This window comes from Capsicum annuum, chromosome 7 (genome assembly GCF_002878395.1).
Source record: "Capsicum annuum cultivar UCD-10X-F1 chromosome 7, UCD10Xv1.1, whole genome shotgun sequence".
Taxonomy (NCBI): Eukaryota; Viridiplantae; Streptophyta; class Magnoliopsida; order Solanales; family Solanaceae; genus Capsicum; species Capsicum annuum.
The window spans coordinates 212,646,552-212,667,292 of record NC_061117.1 but is presented as its reverse complement, the minus strand read 5'-3'; the positions used below and the strand labels follow the sequence as shown (position 1 = coordinate 212,667,292).

Genomic DNA, 20,741 nt, shown 5'->3' with positions numbered 1-20,741 from the left:
GTTATTGTTTTTATTAATCCCTACACATTTGAATGGTGTTGTTCACTGAATTAAACCTTAATTGGCGATTTTAGTAGGGAAATCATGCTATTACTTTGAGTTTTAAACTATTCTCATGCTTAGTTTAAACCATAAATTACAAGTGTTTCATGAAATACCCACAACAAGGAGTTCTGGATAAATGCTTACATATCATGTCCTCAAAGTTTTAGTACAATCTTGCTATTATTGTTATCGAGTCCCACGGATTTGAATACCCAAAATTTAGCTACTTATCTAGTTTTCAATATTTATAGAATTGTTACAGAATAGTTACAAGTCCTATCATTTAGTGAGTATTTTAAATAGTTAAGCATAGTCAGTCCAATATTCCAGGTCTTTCAGTTGGGTGTAGGATTTAGCACCGAGCGAATGCAGGGATGAAGGCTTCCCCATCAGTTAGGCAGAGTCATTAGTAGCAGTCCTTGCATTCCAGAACTACGTAACCAGCGTAGGATATGAGGAGTCACCCGTTAGTTTAGGCTTGACTCCACCCAGGTGTCACCCTTAAGTTTAGGATTGACATCCTGATTATTTAGTAGCTTAGTGGATCCATGCAGTCATGTGTTAGTCCCCGTGGCATGATAGTGACACCCTTCTAATTGGGGTAATAGGTTGGACCCCAATTAGCTCATTGGGGTATGTCAGTTAGATGATAGCTCCCACAGTCTCAGTCCAATATTCGGCTTAGTAATCAGTTTCAGTTTTGCATACATATATATCAATTTTTCATTAATCAGTATTCTATATTTTAGTTTACAAATTATATTCAAAACATTTGTTATGCTTGGTCATGCATTCTCAGTCTTTATAGATTTCATACATTCTACTTGGTACTTGATACTATTTATTTGGTCAATTATTACTCATGCATATGAAACCATGCATATTAGCCTAACCTCATTTAGCATACTAGTACATCCAAAGTACTAACCGCATACTCATTTTCTTGCACTATGATGTTTCATATCATAGGTTCGTTCTCTCAGATTCCCGACCGCACCTAGATATCCCAGCGTACCCGTAACAGTAGCAGTGGTGAGTCCTTATGTTTCGAGGACTGTTATGTTTATTCCATTATATTCTATTTATTAGTCACTAAAATTAGTTGGAAACTTGTCCCATCAACTCCATAGTCAGGAGTTTAGAGGCTTTCAGACTTGTCCAGACAGTTAGTTAGTTTTTAATTATCATTATCAGCAATTTTATCAGTATTATCAGTGTTGTTTTGCAGATATTATCAGAACTATGATTTAAAACCTTATGGTATTTTTCAGTTAAATTCTACAACTACTCTTTTGTTATCAGTTTTATTCAGTGCTCATACCAGGTACCAGTATCATCGGTTAGCTTGTGGTCACTTGTGACTGAAAGCATTGTGTAGCGCCTAGGGTGTACTCTCGGGGTATTACAAACTTGGTATTAGATCCTAAGGTTTTAAAGTGTCCTAGGGAGTCAGAAATCTACGTTGAGTAGAGTCTTGTGCATGGTTGTGAAGCGCGCTACACTTATGGACAAGAGGTTACAAAAATGATTTAGGAAAAGTTTTCCTTCTTTTAGTTATCATGTCGTGCGAAAGAGCATGAGCTCTATTTAAACTCTTCATCTAATTTAATCTTTATTTCTTTTACAAAACATGCCTCCTAGAAATACTAACTGAGGGAGAAATGGAACCAGCCAGCACCTCCGCTCATTCAGGAAGATCTCCTGAATGAGCACATTTTGCATGCTGAGTTTAGGGCTGCATTCACTACTCTAGCTCACTCTGTAGTAGTTCAAAATATTCGGCCAGCTGCTGTTTAGGACAACCCAGTGGTGATAACTGCCGTAGTTAGGATTCGGGACTTCACCCGAATGAACCCTCCTTCATTTTTGGGATCCAAGTCTGAAGAGGATGCATGGAAATTCCTTGACATGGTGCAGAAGGTAACAAATATTATACGGTGACTTCCAGTGAGAGTGCTAAATTGGCTACTTACCGGCTGTAGGATTTAGTCCATACTTGGTATAAGCAATGGAAGAGGGATAGAGGCGCAGATGCAAGGCTTATAGAGTGGGAGGAGTTTGTTACAGCCTTTGTAGATAGGTTTTTTCCTTTGTATTTTAGGAAATCTAAGGTACTGGAGTTCATTAATTTTAAGCAAGGAAATATGAGCGTGAATGAGTATTCTCTTAAGTTTACTCAGCTAGCCAGGTATGCTCCTCATATGGTGGCTGATAATAGGTCTAAAATGAGCAAGTTTGTGTATGGAGTATCTGATAGTGTGGTCAAGGAGTGTAAGACTGCAATATTGATAAAGGATATGGACCTGTCTATATTGATGGTCCATGTTTAATAGATTAAGGAGAAAAAGGTTTAGGAGAAAAAAAGAGAGAATAAGAGGGCTAGGATAGGTACTTTCAACTTTTCTTAGACAAGGTCAGAGGGTGGTAACCTTCTCCAATTCTATCAAAAATCATTAGCTTCGGCTCTATCTTCAGCTAGTGCTCATATGCCAAAGTTCAGAAATGACAATCGGGATAGGGCTCCAGGCTCTAAGTCCCAAGGTAGTGTAAACAGTGGTCACATGAATCCATTTTGTCAAAAATATGGTAGGAACTATTAGCAGATTGTAGGGCTGGTAGTGATGTATGTTTTGGATGTGGTAAGACAGTCCATGGGATTCAAGAGTGTCTAGTGGTTGCTCAGAAGAGAAGGGATGTGCGCCAATCAAGCCAGTCTCATTAGTCATCAACTCCAGCTGATTGCCCAACTCAGTAGGGCACCGTTTCCAGTGCTATTATCAGTCAGCATCTGAATAGGCTTTATGCACTTCAGTCCTGACAGGGTAAGAAAAGTTCTCCTGACATGGTTACTGGTATGTTGCAAGTCTTTTATTTACAAGTTTATGCTTTGCTATATCCTAGAGCTTCCCTTTCTTTTGTAACCCCGTATATAGCGGTCGACTTTGGAATCAGTCTAGAAAATATAATAGATCCCTTTTCAGTATCTACCCTAGTGGGTAACTCTATCGTAGTTTGGCGGGTATACAGGAACTGCCCGGTTACAGTGTCTCAAAAAGTTACTTTAGCAGACCTCGTAGAATTAGAGATAATGGATTTTGATGTCATTCTCGATATGGATTGGCTCTATTCATGCTATGCTACAGTGGATTGCAGAAATAAAGGGGTTCATTTTTCGTTTCTATATAAACCAGTCCTTGAATGGAGGGGTAGTACTACAACGCTTAGGGGTCAACTTGTTTCGTATCATAGAGCGAGGAAAATGATAGCCAAAGGGTGTATTTACCATCTTGTTTGAGTTAAAGACTCCAATTCTGAGACCCCCAATCTTGAGTCAGTTTCAGTAGTAAGAGAATTGCTAGATGTGTTCTCTTAAGATTTTATTGAAGTTTCTACCAAAAGGGAAATTAACTTTTGAATAGACCTTCTTCCAAATACCCAACCTATCTCTATTCCGCCATACAGGATGACTCCAGCCGAACTTAATGAGTTGAAAGAATAGTTAAAATATCTCCTAGATAAGGGATTCATTAAGCCCATCATTTCCCCGTGGGGTGCACCAGTCCTATTCGTGCATAAAAAAGATGATTCTCTTAGAATTTGCATATACTAACGTTATTTGAACAAAGTCACAATCAAGAATAAATACCCATTTCCTAGAATCGATGACTTTTTTGACCAACTTTAGGGTTCCAACTATTTCTCCAAGATAGACCTCAAATCTGGCTATTATCAGCTCAGAGTCAAAGAATGTGACATTCCAAAAATAGCTTTTCGAACTCGGTATGGTCACTTTGAGTTTCTAGTTATGTCCTTTGGTCTAAAAAATGCCCCAGCGGCCTTTATGGACTTGATGAATCGAGTGATTAAGCAGTACTTGGACATGTTTGTCATAGTCTTCATTGATGACAATCTTGTCTACTCTTATAGTGAAAATGATCATGCAGACCATCTCAGAATTGTGTTGCAGACCCTTAGAGCCCATCAGTTATTCGCCAAATTCAATAAATGCAAATTTTGGCTAAGTTCAGTAGCTTTCCTTAGTCATATAATTTTTGGTGATGGTATTAGAGTTGATCCTCAAAAGACCGAGGCAGTAAAAAATTTCCTCAGACCTATCTCTCTATCAGATATTAGGAGTTTCTTGGGCTTTGCTGGCTATTATCGATGGTTTGTTAAAGGGTTTTCTTCTATTGCATCCCCCATGTCTAGATTGACTCAGAAGAAAGTCAAGTTTCAGTGGTCAAATTTTTACAAGGAGTTTTCAGGAGTTGAAGACTCGACTCACCAAAGCCCCTATTTTACTTTGTTGGATGATTTAGATGGGTTTGTTGTGTACTTTTATGCTTCCAGAGTTGGTTTGGGGAGTGTGTTGATGCAAAAAAATAAGGTCATATCCTATGCCTCTAGATAGCTTAATCCCCATGAAAAGAATTACCCTACGCATGATCTTGAACTAGGAGCCGTTGTGTTTGCCCTAACTATTTAGAGGCACTATTTGTATGGGGTGCATGTTGATGTGTTCACAGAACAAAAAATCTTGCATTAGAAGAATTTGAATCTGCATCAAAGGAGATGGTTAGAATTATTGAAAGATTGTAACATGAGTATTCCGTATTATCTGGGAAAGGCTAATGTAGTGGCAGATGCCCTCAGTAGGTTGTCTATGGGTAGTGTTGCTCCCGTTGAGGATGATAGGAAGAAGTTAGTTAGGGAAGTTCATCAGCTTGCTAAATTAGGTGTTCATTTGGTTAATTTCGCTGAGGGTAATGTATGAGTGCAGAATAGTTCGGAATCTTCTTTGGTTGCTGAAGTGAAAGAAAAGCAGGATAGGGATCTTAATCTAGTAAAGTTGAAAGAGCCAGTTAAAGATAAAAAATTAGAGGTTTTCTCCCAAGGGGGAGATGGTATGTTATGTTGTCAGGGTAGACTGTCTGTACCATGTGTAGACGATTTGAGATAATAAATTCTTGCTGAATCTCATGGTCCGCATTACTCTATTCATCTAGGGGCCACTAAGATGTACCGCGATTTGTTGGAAATCCATTGGTGGAATAGTATGAAGAAGGATATTGCAAAGTTTGTAGCTAAGTGCTCTAATTGTCAGCAGGTTAAAATTGAGCACCAAAAGCCTAGTGGTTCCATACAAGAGTTCAGCTTTCCCACTTAGAAGTGGGAAGAGGTGAACATGGACTTTGTGACAGGTTTTTCTCGTACTCATCGTCAATATGATTCAATTTGGGTCATTATGGATAGGATGGCCTCTCAAGGATTTGGTTAGGTTTCACAGTGTTCCTCTATCTATCATGTCTGATAGAGGTACTCAATTTTGCCTCTCACTTTTGGAAGGCTTTTTAGAAAGGTCTTGGCACCTAGGTTCATCTCAGTATATCCTTTCACCCTCAAATAGATGGTCAGGAAGAGAGGACCATTCATACCCTAGAGGACATGTTGAGAGTATGTATTATCAATTTTAAGGGTAGTTGGGATGATCACTTGCCTTTGATTGAGTTCACATACCACAACAACTATCATTCTAGCATTTGGATGGATCAGTTTGAGGCTCTATGTGGGAGGAGATGTAGATATCCAATTTGTTGGTTTGAGGTAGGTGAGACCACCTTGATAGGTCCTGATGTGGTGTTTGATGCTTTATAGAAAGTTCAGTTAATCAAGGATAGGCTTAAAACAACCCAAAGCCGACAGAAATCCTATGCAGATATGAGGATGAGAGATCTCAAATTTGAGATTGGTGATTTTGTATACTTTAAAATCTCTCCAATGAAGGGAGTAAAGAGGTTTGGCAAGAAGGGAAAACTTAGTCCCTGGTATGTTGGCCCCTACAGAATTCTAAGTAGCTTCATAAAGGTGGCTTACAAGCTTGAGTTGCCTACAGATTTAACATCAGTGCACCCAATGTTCCACGTCTCTTTGTTAAAGAAGTGTATCGGTGACCCAACGGTTGTAGTCCCTATAGAAAGCATAGATGTTCAGAATAGCCTCTCTTATGAAGAAGTTCTAGTCGAAATCCTTGATCGTCAGATTCGTAGACTAAGGAACAAATAAGTCCCCTTAGTCAAAGTTATTTGGCAGAACCATTCCATTGAAGGAGCCACTTGGGATGCAAAAGTAGATAAGAAAACCAAGAACCCTTATCTTTTCTTCGCAAGCTCAGACTCAGCTTAAGGTAATAGTATTCTTCGATTATCTCTTTTCCATTCTCAGTTCCAACTATATCATCCTCATGTCATTTCAAGTATTCACGAACTAGTTCAGGCATGTGTCATATTTCAGACTCAGTTATGTAATCATGTTTTCAACATGTAACCTCAATTCCTCAGTGTTTTCAGCTTAACCAGCTTCATTCGAGTATGAATGTTCCCAAGGGGGAGATAATATAACACCCCACGTTTTTAGGCTAGAATTCAAATCGTTTTCCAAAGTATACAGACCTGAACCTAATGATTCTATGTCTATATATGTGTGATGATCAATTATATAGTGTAAAAATGCCCTTTTATATCAGTCGAGGAGATAAAAATCTCCTAACTCAAAGACGAGTAGAGAATTCTTCTATTGATTAAGTTTTAGCAAATATTTCAGCTTGGGTCAAATTTAAATGACCATTACTCCTTGTACATAATGAGTTAGGTGGATTAATATATATAAAATGAAAGATCTTTGAATCTTTTTTGCAATGCATTTGGTTTCACCTTAATCCGATATTGGAGTGGAAAGTTATACTTATTTTACTTCAGCATGTCCGTCTGTCAACAATTTGACGATCTGAGTTGATAAGCCATCAACTAAGTAATGACTTATCAGCCCAAGACGTCAGACTTAAATAGAATGCCATCAATTTCAACTTCCAAGTGATGACCTGAGTTGATAAGTCATCACCTAAGTGACGACCTATCAGCCCAAGTTGTCAGCCCAACCAGAAACTCATCAATTTCAACTTCCAAGTGACGACCTGAGTTGATAAGTCGTCACCTAAGTGAAGACCTATTAGCCCAAGTCATCATCCCAACCAGAAACTTATCAATTTCAGCTTCCAAGTGACGACTTGAGGTGATAATCTGCCACCTAAGCGACGACTTATCAGACCAAGTCGCCACCCATAAACAGTATGTGATAATTTTAGCCACAAAAGTGACGACTTGAGGTGATAAACCGTCACCTAAGTGACAACTTATCAACCCAAGTCGTAAACTAAAAATTTCAGCAATTATGATTTAGTTTCAAAGGTGTATTTTGGTCTTTACCTCACCTCAAACCATAACCCCTCCCCTCCACGCAACATAAATTATCAAAAACACGTACTTAGCTATTATGAATCATTTTCGAAAGCCCTTAACCCTCTTTATTTCTAAGAACAAAATTAGGGTTTCTTCTTAAGGAAATCTACCAAGAACTTCAAGACTCCATTACACTCTCTACAAGATAATCAAGAATTTAAGGTTCCTAATCCAAGAATGTTCAAGAAAAGTTAATTCTCTTTCAAGATCAAAGCTTTAAGGTATGTTAAATGTTCATCCATGTGTCCTTTCCACCCATGGAGTTCAAGAATCCAATTTCAAATTCAAAGTTGTAATTTTTATAAGTTATTGTGATTTTAACCATGAATCTTTATGAATTTTGAATCTATACCATGATTACATGTAATTGTTGTTGTTATTAATCCCCACACATTTGAATGGTGTTGTTTGCTGAATTAAACCTTAATTGGTGATTTTAGTAGGGAAATAATGCTATTACTATGAGTTTTAAACTATTTCCATGCTTAGATTAAACCATGAATTACAAGTGTTTGATGAAATACCCACAAGAAGGAGTTTTGAATAAATGCTTACATATCATGTCCTCAAAGTTTTAGTACAATCTTGCTATTATTGTAATCAAGTCCTGGGGGTTTGAATACCCAAAATTTAGCTTCTTATTTAGTTTTCAATATTTATAGAATGGTTACAGAATAGTTACGAGCCCTATCATTTCAGTCAACATTTTAAATAGTTAAGCATAGTCAGTCCAATATTCCAGGTCTTTCAGTTGGGAGTAGGATTTAGAATCGAACGAATGCAGGGATGGAGGCTTTCCTGTCAGTTAGGCAGAGTCATTAGTAGTAGTCCTTGCATTCCAGAACTACGTAACCAATGTAGGATATGAGGAGTCACCCGTCAGTTTAGGCTTGACTCTGCCCAGGTGTCACCCGTCAGTTTTGGATTGACATCCTGGTTATTTAGTATCTTAGTGGATCCACGCAGCCAAGTGTTAGTACTCATGGCATGATAGTGACACCCTTCCAACTGGGTCACAGGTTGGACCCCAATTAGCTCATTGGGGTATGTCGGTTAGATGATAGCTCCCATAGTCTCAGTCCAGTATTCAGCGTAGTAATCAGTTTCAATTTTGTTGACCATAGCATATAGATATCAATTTTCCATTAATCCGTATTCAGTATTTTAGTTTACAGATTATATTCAAAATATGTGTTATGCTTGGTCATGCATTCTCAGTCTTTACAGATTTCATGCATTCTACTCGGTACTTGATGTTATTCATTCGGTCAATTATTACTCATGTATATGAAACCATGCATATTAGCCTAGTATCAATTAGCATACTAGTACTTCCAAAGTACTGAACACATACTCATTTTTTTGCACTATGATGTTTCATATCATAGGTTCATTCTCTCGGATTCTCGACCGCACCTAGATATCCCAGTGTACCCATAACAGTAGCAGTGGTGAGTCCTCATATTCTGTGGACTGTTATGTTTATTTCAGTATATTCTATTTATTAGTCACAAAAAGTTAGTTGAAGACTTGTCCTATCAACTCCACAGTCAGGCAGTTTAGAGGCTTTCAGACTTGTCCAAACAGTTAGTCAGTTTTTAGTTGTCATTATCAGCCGTTTTATCAGTATTATAGTGTTGTTTTGCAGATATTATCATAACTATAATTTAAAACCTTATGGCATTTTTTAGTTAAATTCCACAAATACTCTCTTGCTACCAGTTTTATCGATGCTCACAGCAGGTACCAGTACATGGGTTAGCTTGTGGTCACTTGTGACCGAACACTGTGTAGCGCCAAGGGTATACTCTCGGGTGTTACAACCTTCGTAGTTTGGGATGCCCATCGCGGCTAGGATCTCATCACGGGTGGTGACAACTTATTAGGTATATTACTCAAACCCAATATGAAAGAAATTGAACAGCATGGAAACAAAGAAATCGGAATGACAATAACAGAAATGATTGAAGAGTGCAAGTTATTCAATTTTGCTAGACAAGAGACCAGTTCAGTTTTGCTTGTATAGACAATGATTTTGTTGTGCCTATATCTAGAGTGGCAAGTATGGGCCAGAGAAGAGGTTTTTCAGGTCTTCAAAAATGATAAACCAGATTTAGAAGGACTAAGTCGCCTCAAAATTTAAGTATTTCTCACAAATTTATTATATAAGCTAATTTATAATAGCCCAAGATCATTGCGTCAATAAAATATCAAGAGCATTATAAAACAAGGATAAGACACGTAGCTGTTATCATTAATGTGAAATTGCTTCAAATTAAATAAGACAGAGCACATTTTCTATCCTACTACATGGAGAGCGGACTAATCCATATATATAATCTTGGAAAGGCATGACTTTTGTTAGAAGTGAATTAATTCTATGTACTTCTAACTTTTGCAATAAATTTTTGTTCCTTAGGGACAATGATCTTGAACGAGACTGTAACACCCCAAATTTTTAAGCTAGAATTCAAACCGTTGTTCATACGCGTATAGTCTTGAACCCCATGATTCCTTATTAATATATGTGTGATGATCAATTATATAGTGTGGGATACTTTTTAATATGAATTGAGGTCACAAAAATCTTCTAACACAAAGACAAGTTGAGAACGTTTCTATTGATTAAGTTTTAGTGAATGTTTCAACCTGGGTCAACTTTAATGAGCATTACTCCTAGTATATATTTAGTTACATGCCTACTATATACTAAATGAAATATCTTCGATCTTCTTTCCAACGCAATTGGTTTCACCTTAATCCAATATCGGAGTGAAAAGTTATGCTCATTTTACCTCAGCGTGTCCATCTATCAACAAGGTGACGACTTGAGGTGATAAGCCGTCAACTAAGTGACGAGATATCAACCTTACAGTCAGCCTTAACTAGAAACACCGTGCATCACTAAAGAAAAAGTGACGACTAGGTTGACAAGCCGTCCACTCGTTGACAAGCTATCAACTAAGTCGTCAACCTTAACTAGATCATGAAGAGAAGGTGACGACTAGGCTGATAAGTCATCAACTAGTTGACAAGATGTGAACTAAGTAATCAGCTAAAAATTCCTAAAATATATATTCAGTTTCTTTAGGGGTGTTTTGGTTTTTTTTTCTCACCCCTAAAACCCTACCCCACGAATTAAAACATAATTTAAACACTAATTTCCCATCATCATGTTAGTTTTTCATCATTTATTCTCCTCTCTACTCTCAAGATATAAAAGTTAGGGTTTCTTTCAAAAACTCATGCTTCCAAGGCTTAGATTCAAGATATCACAAGTTTTGTTTATCAAAAAGGTACGTGGGACTATCCTAAATCTCTTGGGCATAGGTTTTATGATTAACAAGCTTTAAAGTTATATATATATATATATATATATATATATATATATATATATTTATATATATATATATATAATAAGGTTTGAGAAATTGTTTTAAGAGCATGCATCATGAACTCAATTTAATGAAAGTATGTATTTGTCATGGGGTTTTTTCATAAGTTCAATTTATAATCTTCTGCATACATTATTTGAGTTCAAAAAGTGATTTATGAATATGACTTTTGAAATTCCCTTTACCATGATGAAATTTGTGGTCTTTACATGGTATAAATTGTGAATTAGGTTTGAGAGTATGAATTATAAGCCCCGTTTTGATCATGAGATTTTTGTATAACTAATGTTAGGGCTGGTTTATGAATGGTGATAATTTTTGAGTTTTAAAAGCCATTTAAACACTATGCATTGTTGTTTTGCTCATTTTCAAAGGGGTATTTCTTATGCTAAAGGCTCTTGTGTCTTAACTGAAAGAAATGCATATGTTGAATAAAAGAATTGACCACCATGTGTTAAAGACTTGAAATGAGATATGTTTCACAAGTTTTATATGCTTTTAAAATAAGAACTCTCATGTAATGTTTAAATCTTTTGGTGGTTATTAACATAATTTTTGAATGAAAAGGCTATGGATATGATATGATTTTATATAATATGACTTTCAAGTCTAGGTATGATATGATATGATGTTATATGATATGACTTGCAAATCTAGGTACGACAATACCTATTACGAAATGCCCTTAGCATGAAAGAAACAAATCTTTTAAGAGCATGATGCATGGTTTTAAAGGACTAAAATTAGACTTAAAGAGAGCTAGTTGGTTATCCGAAGAAGGTTTGAGTTTAGATAACACTTAGTCTGAAATTATATTTTGCCGATATGGGTTTATGATGTCCTATGATATGGATTGTATGTTGGCAATGGCCTTAGGGCGTAGTACGAATGACAGACCCTAATACTTACGACAAACTTGGATTGGGGGCTTGGCCACCGATTCAAGGTCGGAGGCCATATAGCCCATGGATAAGTACATTTGTAGGGTGTACCATCTAGCTCAGAAGTAAAGCAAAGAGTTGAGTCATGATTACAAGAAAATGTTTTGAAGCTTATCAAATATGCCCATGTGTTTTATGTATATACTATGCTAAATTGTTTTCTAAATTCTCTTGAGTATTTTATATGGAATACATGTTGTTTGTGGTTTGTTCTGCGTACCAATACATTCTAGGTATTGACCTTCCTTCGTCGCGGCTATATTATCTCATAATATAGGTTCTGAGGCAAATTTCAATGGTCTAGCTCAGTAATAGATTTCTTGTTGAACTCCAGAATTGTTGAGCCTTTTTTTCTTCGAAAGGTATTTTCTTCTTATGTTTGTTCAGTTGTCTTATGGTCCAGCCGGGGGCCATGTCTCGGCCTAGATTGACTAGTAATTTAGTAGAGGCTTCGTAGACGAAAGTTGATTATTATATTTTCATATTTTGTTGATATAGTATGTATTATATATTCCTTTGAATTTCATTATAGCTTTCGCACTTTGATTTATGTATGGATTATTCTTATGATAGTATGCTAAGGGGCTTCTCAAGCCTTCGTGGGTCAAGATGCCCGTCGCGACTAAGGCCTTGGCTCAGGTCGTGAAAACCTTGGTATCAGAGCTAGGTTTATGGTCCCAGGGCATCTACGAAGCCGTGTCTATTATAGTCTTGTTTATAGGTGTGTTGTGCACCACACTTATAATCAGGAAGCTACAGGGCATTTAGGAGTTATTTCTTATTCCTTCATACTCTAGTTCATGCTATAGCATCGTCCATATGAAATTTATCCAAATTTTATCCCTGCTCTAATTTTATGGGCCATGCCTCATTGTCGAGGTGATACAAGTCCAAGAGTTTAGATCCCAATGATGTGGTTAATTCTGATTGAGTTATCCCTGATGCTATAAGATAGCACAAAAAATTGTGAGGAATCTAATAGTTCTTTAAAGTGTATTGATTCAAGTGTATACCGTTATCTTAATGCAATCGTTCTTTTCAGCCTAAGGTACAAAGTGTATTCAATTCCTTTCAGAATTCTTAATGCAGATGTCATGATTAAGGGTAGAGATTTGTATCAGAATATTGGAACTGTATTTTCAACCTCATAGTAGTGTATGTTAATGTGTCATGACCTATTGGAAGTAAGATGGTCCAGAAGTTAGTGATATGAATTCACAAGTTTAAAAGTTATAGTGAGGGTGACTTTTGGATAAAGAAGCTAATTTTAGTTGTATAACCCTTGATGGAGGAATGGGTTATCATTTTATAGCGATAGACTAATGTTGTAGCAAGGTTTTTAGATTGCATGGTAGTCTGTGAAGAAGGTGATTGACTATGATTGTTATTTATTCAAAATAGAGAAGGAACCTATAGTGGATAGTTGTGGTGGTTGTAGAAATCATTTATAGATGGTAAATGAGGAGGGGTAGAATATCCAATAAGTTATAAGTATAGACTAGCTTGGGGAAAACTTAGTGGTGATTATGGAATTTAAAGATAGTGGGAATATAGGTGTGGGTAAGTAAATATGATATGAGAAAGTAGAATATGTTAATAGATGGTAATTGGTTATATTATGAGATTAAGATTGATTATCCTTATTATGTGACTTTACTCTCCTTGGTTGTCTTTTCTCTAGCAGTTGTAAACTAGTACTGATTGTGAGAAGGTGTTCAGTAGATTCTGAGGTGTAGTAGTAATGTCATAAGGGGATATGATTGTAGGTCGTAGTAAAGTGAAATGAGTTATTTAGGTTATTTTCTCAATTTGATAGATTAGTAGTATGTGGCATGCTTTATTAGTGGTATATTATTGATGCTAAACTATAGGCTTGAACTTTAGATGTGAAGTATGGTAGTAAGCATAGTAGCTTAAGATTGATAATGCATGTTTCGTTGGAATGAATTAGTGGGCTTGATGTAATGTGTGAAATCACCTAGGTTGGCAACTCGTGGAAAAAGAAGTAGATAATTGTGGTTGAGTCATAAAGTGGATAAAGTTATAAGTATATAAGAATAAGTTGAACCTCCAGGTAGCATGTTGTTAGATAAGGTTTTATGTGTATGAGTGTCATGAACACCTAGCTTGTGTTCGCAAGTTTCTTAGTATGAAGGAGTCTAGGGAGATGTTATATGGTGTTATGTAGAGCTGGATTGAGGGAGAAATAGACAAAATATGTGAACCCTTGGTATAGTTTTAAAGGTTTTGTTAAGTTGCGAGGTTATGAGATTAGATCTGTAATGCTAGTATTCTAAGGAGTTGAAGATAGAGTGTTAAGTGTTTAGAAGCATGGATTCCCATGCCCATGATAATGTAAGTCATAAGTTGATGATTTTAGATGTTGGAGGAAATTATGATTAGTATCCTTGAAGGGGGATGTCCTAGAGAGAATTTAGTGTCCTTATGTTAAAGTTATTGAGGAGAGTTTGTGTTCTTGTGTATACTGATACCCCATTGTATTGAGAGTTTTGGTTATAGGTTTGATGAAGGGATATGTCCGCAAGTTTAGGATTGTGACTTTGATCTAACGGGGAGATGATAGGCTTAGGTAGTTCCCAAATTTTCTCATGGTGGCAAGTTTCAGGGAAGAGTCATGATAAATCTATTCCTATGCAACCAAACTCCTCCTACTTTAATTTAAGGAGTCATCCTACTAATGTCTTATGTTATGCATTCAAGTCATGCTTATTCCTATGATTCGAGTTCTCTATGTACTTATGTCCATGTTCTGACCTCCAAACTAGAAGAAATAGTGTTTCTCAGTAATCTAAGCTTTCAAGTATTCAAGCTCTATATTGTGATCCTCATGACCCACAGATCCATGTCTCAAATCATTTTAAGTTTTAAGGAACTATGTTTTCTATTATGTTACCTGTTCATTTTATGTCGGCTTTATACCAAAGTGATAAAGTTTATCCAAACTCATGACTATCTCAGTTCTAAAAATGAGAAGCAATATCTTCAAGTATCAATCTTTATCTCAATCATTGACTACATGAATTCTGCCTTTATGCGAAATAGCTCATGATATATGGTCATATGTTCTCACTGTGCCTAGTCCTAAGAACTCTTGTTGTGTATGTTTATGCCCAAACAACTTTCTATCTATGATCCAGACATTTGATACATAAAGCACTTCATGTCTATTGTATCGTATCTACATATCGTGTCCCATCATGAGTAGTGCAATAAGTATAAGTTATAATCAAATAGTTTTACTCCCATTCATGATGCGTATGCTCGGGTTCCTCAATGACCCTCCATATGTTAGTATGGTGGTGATTGTAGAAGCGTAGTAATGTTGTAGGTAAAGGAGTAGATGTTCTTAAATATAAAAATTTTGATGTGGTTTCTCGAGCTAAGGTGATAGGTGAAAGGGAAAACAAGGATATGAACTTTCATTATGTGAAATAGTTAGGAAGGAGATATGTGACGAAAATCCTTGTGAGAATGATTGAACTTGCGGGTTTTAGTGGGGAGATCCATAAAGTGGGTGTCATAGAGATAGGCTTGAATGTTGTGATTGATAGATACTCAAACTAATGTGCTATGTGGTTAGTACTCCTCGATTTAAGGCCTGAGGTTGTTTGATTATATGGAAAATAATTTTTAAAAGGGATGTAAAGCATAGGATCCCACAACTTAAGCTAGCATCTTTTTACTCTGAGTTAGGCTTCAACATAGAAGTATGATGAATTTAGACCCAAGCTCTTGTAGTTATGTCTTTAGTGTGGGGATTATAGGATTGAGCTATTGAAATGTGGTAATCATAGTTGAAGGCATAGTGAAGAAGCATCGCAAAAATTTAAAGGCTATTAGACATATCATTTGAGGTAGAGCATGTTTCTATTATATTCTTATATCCCGCGAGAATCTCAGTTACATATTCATGTGTTGTACCAATCTTAATTAGGCCGATGATTCTTAGGAAAATCTATGTCTTTCAATGTTATGATCATGTGTCATCGAACACATGCCAAGATCATGTCTATGTCAAGTCTCGTTATCTCATGATTTATGCTTACATAATTTACTTGGTGATGTCATAAAGATATTCTTGAATGCCTATGTATGTTTCATTGTGGAAAATAGAATTCCTAATGTGATGTTACGTAATTTATTCCATACTTCTATAGCTTCAACAAATTTCTACCCATCATTCGAGGATGAATGATTCCAAGGGGGAGATAATGTAACACCCTATATTTTTGGAATAGAATTCAAACCATCATTCCTATGCGTATAGACCCGAACCGAATGATTCGTCGTTAATATATGTGTGATGATCAATTCCATAGTGTGGGGATACTTTTGAATATGAATTGAGGTCACGAAAATCTTCTAACTCAAAGACAAGTTAAGAACATTTCTATGAATTAAGTTTTAGTGAATGTTTCAACCTGGATCAACTTTAACAATCATTACTCCTAGTATATATTTAGTTATGTGCCTACTATATACCAAATAAAATATCTTCGAGTCTTATTTCCAATGCAACTGGTTTCACCTTAATCCAATATCAAAGTGGAAAGTTATGCTCATTTTACCTCAGCATGTCCATTTGTCAACAAGGTGACGACTTGAGGTGATAAGCCGTCAACTACGTGATGATATATCAACCTCGTTGTCAGCCTTAACCAGAAACACCCTGCATCACTAAAGAAAAGGTGACGACTAGGTTGACAAGCCATCAACTTGTTGACAGGCTATCAACCAAGTCTTTAACTTTAACTAGATCATGAAGAGAAGGTGACGACTAGGCTGATAAGTCATCAACTAGTTGACAAGTTGTCAACTAAGTCATCAGCTAAAAATTCTTGAAATTTTTATTCAATTTCTTTAGGGGTATTTTGGTCTTTTTCTCACCCTAAAACCCTACCCCATGACTTAAAATATGATTTGAACGCTACTTTTCCATCATCATGTCAGTTTTTCATCATTTATTCTCCTCTCCATTCTCAAGATAGAAAAGTTAAAGTTTCTTTCAAAAACTCATGCTTCCAAGGCTTAGATTCAAGATATCACAAGTTTTGTTCATCAAAAAGGTACGTGGGACTATCCTACATCTCTTGGGTATAGGTTTTATGATTTTAACAAGTTTTAAAGTTATATATGTATGTATATGTAATAAGGTTTGAGAAATTGTTTTAAGAGCATGCATCATGAACTCAATTTAATGAAAGTATGTATTTGTCAAGGGGTTTTTCCATAAGTTCAATTTATAATCTTCTGCATACATTATTTGAGTTCAAAAAGTGATTTATGAATATGACTTGCGAAATTACCTTTTTCATGATGAAATTTATGGTCTTTGCATGGTATGAATTGTGAATTGCGTTTGAGAGCATGAATTATAAGCCCCGTTTTGATCATGAGATTTATGTATTATTAATGTTGGGCTGGTTTATGAATGAGGATAATTTTTGAGTTTTAAATGTCTGTTTAAACACTATGCATTGTTGTTTTGCACGTTTTTAAAGGGGTATTTCTTAGCAGGAAAGAAACAAATCTTTTAAAAGCATGAAGCATGTTTTTAAAGGACTAAATTTGGCTTAAATAAAGCTAGTTGGTTACCCGAAGAAGGCTTGAGTTCAGATAACTCTTAGCCCAAAATCGTGTTTTGCCGATATGGGTTTATGATGTCCTATGATATGGATTGTACATTTACGATGGCCTTATAGCGTAGTACGGATGACAGATCCTAATCCTTGTGGCAAATTCGGATTGAGGGCTTGTCCGCTGAGTCAAGGGCGGAGTCCATATAGCCCGTGGATAAGTAAGTTTGTGGGGTGTACCATCTAGCTCAGAAGTAAAACAAAGAGTTGAGTCATGATTACAAGAAAATGTTTTGAAGCTCATCAAATTATGCCCATGTGTTTTATGTATAAACTATGCTAAATTGTTTTCTAAATTCTCTCGACTATTTTTTATGAAATACATGTTTTTTATGGTTAGTTTTGAGTACCAATACATTCCAGGTATTGACTGTTCTTTGCCGCGGCTATGTTGTCTCATAATATAGGTTCTGAGGCAAATTTGCATGGTCCAGCTCAACAATAGATTACTTCTTGAACTCCGGAGTTGGTGAGCCTCCCATGCTTTGGAAGGCATTCTATTCTTATGTTAGTTTAGTTGTCTTATGGTCCAGACGGGGGCCTTGTCTCGGCCTAGTTTGACTTGTAATTCAATAGAGGCCTAGATCAACTTGTATTTTCATATTTTGTTGATACAATTTATATTATAAATTCCTTTGAAATTCATTATATCTTCTGTACTTTGATTTATGCATGGATTATTCTTATGATAGTATGCTAAGGGGCTTCTCGGGCCTTCATGATTTGGGATGCGCGTCGCTGTTGGGTTTGAAATCGAAAGGGCGTCATGGGGAAGCTATTAGTTGCAAACTATCGTAGTGACAATTCAGACGACAAAGAAAAACATACTAAAAACATATTATTGATGTAATTTGGTCAAGTGACCTACATATTGAAAACTAATATAAAAAAATATTAAAAACTATTGGGAGAAAATCTCCCCCTAAACGAGACTCTTTAAACGACTACATTGTGGATGTTACTATGTTATGGTATGAGAAGACGGGTCTTCTATTTATAGATGTCCAAAATCTTTCTCCAAGAAAGAGGTTAGCCAAATATGGAAAAGAATTATAATTTTTCTTTCAGGAAAAATAAAAGTAATTATGGTAACTTTTATTTTTCTTTTAAGAAAAAGTAAAACTTAAATATAGTAAGAAAATTAGGGCAAAAACCCTAACAAATCTCCCCTTTTTGGATTGATTTTCTTAAATTGATCCGCCTTCTTCATATCTTTGATCTTTGTTCTTCACATAATCTTCATCACTATTGCTTGTCATGTTTAAAAATGGAGCTTTGGGTTCGAAATCGAGAGGGCGTCATGCGGAAGCTATTAGTTGCAAACCATTGTGGTGACAATTCAAAAGCTACACATAAAACAATACTAAAAAGTTTAATATTATTATATTATTTGGCCAATTGGCCTACATATAAAACCTAATATAAAAAAACATAAAAACTAATGAGAGAGAATATCTCCCCCTAAACAAAAACTTTTTAATCGACTACATTGTGGATGTTACTATGTTATGGTATGAGAAGGGGTCTTCTATTTATAGATGTTCAAAATCTTTCCACCAAGAAAGAGGTTAGCTAAATATGGAAAAGAATTATAATTTTTCTTTCAGAAAAAATAAAAGTAATTATGGCAACTTTTATTTTCCTTCTAAAAAAAAGTAAAACTTAAATATAGTGAGAAAATTAGGGCAAAACCCTAACAGTTGCGGCCAGGGCCTTAGCTCGGGTCGTGATAGAGATGTTAAGGCTATTGCCCCAGTAGCAACATTTGGTAGAATGACTAAAGGAGAAATGAAAGTGGGAGAGCTAGATATACCTGATGGATTGATACTCATTATACCCGTAATCTTAGTACATTATGATAAGGAAATATGGGGGGAAGACCCAAAGGAATTCAAACTGGAAATATTCAGTGAAGGAGTGTCAAAAGCAACCAAAGAACAATTCTCATATATCCCATTTGGCGGGGGACCTCGAATTTGCATTGGACAAAACATTGCAATGATGGAAGCAGAAATGGCAACAGCAATGATACTACAAAAGTTCTCCTTCGAACTCTCCATCTTATGCACATGCTCCATTTGCAATAATGACTATTCATCCTCAGTATGGTGCTCCCTTGCTTATGCACAACTTTAAGATGATATTTTACATGACTGGCGTTGTGCATTGATCTCCATACATCATCCGAAACAGAAACTGTTTCTTGATGGCTGAATTTAAACGTTGAACTGCAGTTTGTTGACGTTCTCTATGTTAATTTTGATTTGTCCATATGTAGGAATAAAGTAAAACAAACAAGTACTGCTATGTTTCTCAATTGTTATGTACGTACTTGTTTTCTTTGGCCTGTATATACTTCTCTCTTCATTTAAGTCTTAACCTCTACATACCTTGAAACGTACTTTGATCATTTATTTGCAAAATTTTTGAACTTCTTTTAATTTTCTAAATATTCCAAGTCTCACTCTATTTAGTTAGCCTCCCTCAATGGAACCTTTATATCTCAGTATCATTTTCTTTTATTCAAATTATAAGAGGATAAGAGATTTCAGTTCCTGTAGTGGGGCCAGAGGAATCAGGGCCGGCAGGACAAAATCATGAAAAGAAATAGTTCACTAGACAGATATAGCAGAATGGATGAAACCTTTTTTATTTCAGGTTTGATATTTGTATTGAAGTTTTACTTAAATTGAATTTATTTTGTATATGGCCCATTAAAACAGAAAGTACTTTTTATCAAGATCTTTTCCACTTAACTGCATTATTTGCCCTCTAAAAGACTGATGTTTAGTTTTTGCCCTTAACAATGAATTTACGTCTAACAAATATAAGTTCTTTAAGTATGCTACACATAACGTGTAAAATATTATAATGCAAAAATAAAAATATGTGCTCCGCGAAAAAATTATTTATTTTGTGGAGCAAAATGTGAAAGTCCAACACAATATTCGAAATCGAGAGGCGTCATGCGGAAGCTTGTAGTTTACAAACTATTTGAGACGATAAATAAGATGACAAGAAAAACATACTAAAACATAAACTTATTGATATGATTCGGTCAATTGCCTACATATTTAAAACCTAAATTTAAAAAAAAAAACATAAAACTAATGAGAGATAAAATCTCCCCCTAAACTACTCTTTAAAAGACTACATTGTGGATGCTATTGTGTTATTGGTATGGGAAGATGGTCTTCTATTTATAAAGGTCTAAAACTTTTTCTCTAAGAAAGAGGTTAGCCAAATATGAAAAATTTTTATATTTTTCTTTAAGGAAAATTAAAAATAATTATGGTAACTTTTATTTTTCTTCCAAAAAAAAAGTAAAACTTAATTTTGGTAAGAAAATTAGGACAAAAACCCTAACATAGTAGACTGATGTTTAGTTTTTACACTAACAAATATAAG

At 35.6% G+C, this 20,741-nt stretch overlaps 1 pseudogene; it reads left to right on the top strand.

Moving 5' to 3' along the window:
* Positions 1–19,503, top strand: part of LOC107876831 — a 34,245-nt pseudogene extending 14,742 nt beyond the window's left edge.
* The last annotated feature ends 1,238 nt before the right edge of the window (positions 19,504–20,741 follow it).